Genomic DNA, 4,658 nt, shown 5'->3' with positions numbered 1-4,658 from the left:
CTTCGAGTTTTCCATACTAAAACGTTTTAGTACCTTCTCTAAGTAAGTATTCTGACTAAGTCCAATTAGTCTCTTACTTCTTTCTCTTACTATCCTTATTCCCAAAATGTAAGAAGCCTCTCCGAGGTCCTTCATAGCGAAACACTTCCCGAGCCAGGACTTAACTTCCTGCAGAGTCGGGATGTCGTTTCCTATGAGTAATATGTCATCGACATATAGAACGAGGAAGCTTACTATACTCCCACTGGCTTTGACATATACACAAGATTCGTCTTCGCTTCGTACAAATCCAAACTCTTTGACTTTCTCATCGAAACAAAGATTCCATCTGCGAGATGCTTGCTTAAGTCCATAAATGGACTTCTCAAGCTTACACACTCTATCCGGATGCTTCGGATCCACAAACCCCTCTGGCTGAGCCATGTAAACATCCTCAGCCAACTTTCCGTTAAGGAAAGCGGTCTTGACATCCATTTGCCAAATTTCATAATCATGAAATGCGGCAATTGCAAACATCACTCTAATAGATTTAATCTTCGCAACCGGTGAGAAGGTCTCATCATAGTCAACTCCGGGAGTTTGGGTAAAGCCCTTCGCGACCAATCGTGCTTTATATGTGTGTACGTTTCCATCCACGTCGGTCTTCTTCTTGAAGATCCATTTGCACCCAACGGTCTTACGTCCGGGCACGTAATCAACCAAATTCCAAACTTGGTTATCATACATGGATTGGATCTCGCTATCCATTGCCTCTTTCCACTTTACAGACTCCGGGCCTGCCATGGCTTCCTTGTAGCTATTAGGTTCATCAAGATTTACTAGTGTACCATCACTAATATACGTGTCCCCTTCGGTAGTAATATGAAAGCCATAAAACTGGGGATGAACTCTAACTCTATCGGAACGTCTAAGAGGTAAGGATTCGTCAATTGGTTCAACCGGAGTTTCCTCCTCGGGTTGAGTGCCAGCGGTAGAGGTTCCTTCATCCATCGACTCTTGAATCTCTTCAAGTTCGATTTGCCTCCCACTGTCTCCTTGGCTTATGAGTTCTCGCTCTCGGAAAACTCCTCTCCTCGCAACGAAGACAACATTGTCCTTCGGTCTATAGAAGAGATATCCAAAGGATGTCTGCGGGTAGCCGATGAAAATACATCGCTCACTTCGAGGTTCAAGCTTGTCGTGAGTATCTCGTCTTACGAAAGCCTCGCAACCCCAAACCTTGATATGTGCCAACGAGGGAGCTTTCCCTGTCCACATCTCGTGAGGTGTTTTGGCAACCTTTTTAGTAGGGACTTGGTTAAGGATATGGGTGGCAGTCTCTAAGGCATACCCCCAGAAAGAAATTGGTAGTGAAGCACGACTCATCATAGAGCGAACCATATCCAATAAGGTTCGATTACGCCTTTCTGCCACACCATTCAACTGCGGTGTCCTAGGAGGCGTCAATTGCGAAACTATTCCACACTCCTTGAGATAATCGTGGAATTCAAGACTTAGGTACTCTCCTCCTCGATCGGATCGAAGCATCTTGATTTTCCTGCCCAATTGATTCTCCACTTCATTCTTGAATTCTTTAAACTTTTCAAAGGTGTCTGACTTTTGCTTGATTAAGTAGATATACCCATATCTACTATAGTCATCGGTAAAAGTCACATAGAAGCGGTTCCCATCCTTCGTGGTTGATCTAAACGGTCCACATACATCGGTATGTATTAGGTCCAATAGACCCTCACCCCTTTCACAAGTACTTGTGAAGGGCGACTTAGTCATCTTTCCAAGCAAACAAGACTCGCATGTGTCATCTTCCCTAAGGTCGAATGACTCCAACACTCCATCCTTTTGGAGTTGGGCTATGCGTTTCTTGTTGACATGTCCAAGACGACAATGCCACAAGGAAGCTTTATCCATACTAGTGGAAGAATCAATATTCAAAACATCATTTCCAAAGTCATCAACAATCATAACAGTTTCATATATTCCATTACATGGTATAGCTTCAAAGTAAAAGACACCATTTAGATAAGCCAAAATAGAACCATTCTCATTATTAAAAGAAAATCTAAATCCTTGTCTAAATAAACCATGAAATGAAATGATGTTTCTTGCCATTTCTGGCGAATAGCAACAATTGTTCAAATCTAAAACTAAATTATTCCTAAGCACTAAGGAATACACTCCAATCTTGGTTACAGGCGACGATCTTCTGTTCCCCATGATTAGATTGATCCTTCCTTGCTCCACATCCCTACTTCTTCTTAGTCCCTGCACATTAGAACAAATGTGATAACCACAACCGGTATCAAGAACCCAAGAAATAGCATGATTAGAATCGTTAGATTTGATTGTATATATACCTGCGAAAGATGGCTTGATCTTTCCTTCTTTGATTGCTTGCAGGTAATCCGGGCAGCTTCTCTTCCAATGTCCTATCTTGTGGCAGTGGTGGCACTCTGCCTCCTTCGGGTTAGAGCAGGGCTTGGCGGGATCAACTTTGGTCCCACTAGAAGAGGCACCATCTCGGGCTTTCACCTTGCGATAGTTCTTCGATGAAGCTTTCCTCTTCTTTCCCTTCCCTTGTCCAATAGCCAAGACAGGAGCAGCGGGCGGATTGGGAGTAGGTGCAACAGACTTGTCTTTGAAGTTGCTCTCAGCAACCCTCAAGAGACCTTGGAGCTTGCTTAGGGTGACCTCTTCTTTGTTCATGTGGTAGGTCATCCTAAATTGATTGTACATCGGAGGCAAAGAGTGAAGCACCATGTCGATCGCCAAATCCTCACCGAAGTCAACATTTAACTTGCGAAGGCGGTCGACATATCTTTGCATCTTTTGCAAGTGCACGGTAAGAGATTCTCCATGACCCATCTTCGCGGAAATCATGTTAGTGAAAATCTCGTACCTCTCTTGTCTCGCGTTTTGGTGGTACCTTTCCAATAAGTCTTGGTGCATCTCGTACGGGTACATGTCCTCGTAGGACTTTTGGAATTCGGAGTTCATGGTGGCGATCATGATGCAATGTACCTTCGTTGCATCTCGCTCATGAGTTTCAAAGGCGGTGATTTCGGCTGGAGTAGCGATTTCGGTGTTGATTTTCTCGAGCTTCTCATCAAGGACATACTCTTTGTCCTCATAGCGAGCAATGGTGCGAATGTATCTTATCCATTCGCTAAAGTTCGTTCCATCGAAGGTGACCTTTTGGCAAAGGCTCATCAATGTGAAAGAACTAGCAGCAGCGTTGTTTGTGTTCGACATCTACAATTAGAAAAGGACAAAGATAGATTAGAATAAGAATCCCTAATTATCACCCAATAAGAAAATTAGGGCTAGGATCCAACAACAACATTTACATACTAGAAAAGGGATGCCGTAATCTAATATGCAAATAAATTGAAGGTAAGTGAATGACGATTCACTAATTCTCCATCACAAAACTTAAACTATTAGTCCTAAGTGTTATTTGAGAATTCCTAGGTTCGGGTGAGATTCATTGAAACTATTCAATGGCATGTTTAAATCTCGATATGCCCCTCTTGTTTGTGACTGGGATGCCGAGGATCACAAAGCGGGTGTGAATTACCATGCAAATTCACATGGCGCCTTCATTGTAACAGTTACCTATTCGATGTGCCGGTAAACCACACACGCTCCATCGAACTATGATAAACAATGAATCACCCTTTGCCACCTTCGCTTAGAACCAATTAGTGTGCCGGTAAACCACACACGCTCCACTAACATCTTAGCAAGGTGCAAAGTGTAATTTCATGGGATTGCATCAATTCACTTTTCCTAAAGTAACTAGGATTGGGAAATTTTAAAATATGTGTAGTTACTTTGTATTTCTTATTATACTTTTAATGAGAGGATGAGCTTGCCCTATCCTACCCGTTCGGCTAACGACCCTCCACCAATCAAGCAAGCGGTGGGTGTGAGTGTACACCCATTAAGCGCCATTTTATAGGCCGCAACCTTATACCCACCTTATAGATCGGCTTCGTGAATGAGGCCTACTAACGGTAAGACTAGCATTTAGTTATACATATATATATATATTATTCTAGTAATATCATATTAGTATAGGGTTGTATTTTAAAACTTTTAAAATCTTGGGTTTTAAATTTAAGTTGTCTAAATTAAAACTTTTAATCACAAAAGTAAATTTCAAAACATGAGGGTAGGTTTTAAACATTTAAAACATGGAGGATCAAATAACAAATAATTCCAATTAACAATTAATATCCTAATTATCTATATTTGATTTATTCAAGATTTCTTTTTAAGATAATTACCAAAATAATCAAAATAATCAATTAATTATCATATAAGGAAATTAAATATTTAATTAGTTGATAATTACCTTTAACTAGATCAAGATAATAGTTATATTTATCAGAAAAACGAATTAATATTGATCTAATTAGTTTATGGTAAGTTAAGATAAGATAAACACAAAGAAATCCCGAATCTGGCCATTCCTGACGCCTGCACTCGCCGAGTGCACAAAGGGACTCGCTGAGTCAGGCCTACTCGCCGAGTCCACTTTGAGACTCGCCGAGTCCATGACTCAGAAACCAAAAATTCGAATTTTGCAGGTTTGTTTCAGTTAATCAAGCAACAATTTACAGAAAACCAAGCTAGGCTCTGATACCACTGATGGGTTT

This window comes from Lactuca serriola, chromosome 4 (genome assembly GCF_051521515.1).
Source record: "Lactuca serriola cultivar US96UC23 chromosome 4, Lser_US96UC23_V15, whole genome shotgun sequence".
In the NCBI taxonomy this organism is placed as follows: Eukaryota; Viridiplantae; Streptophyta; class Magnoliopsida; order Asterales; family Asteraceae; genus Lactuca; species Lactuca serriola.
This window is presented reverse-complemented; position numbering follows the sequence as displayed.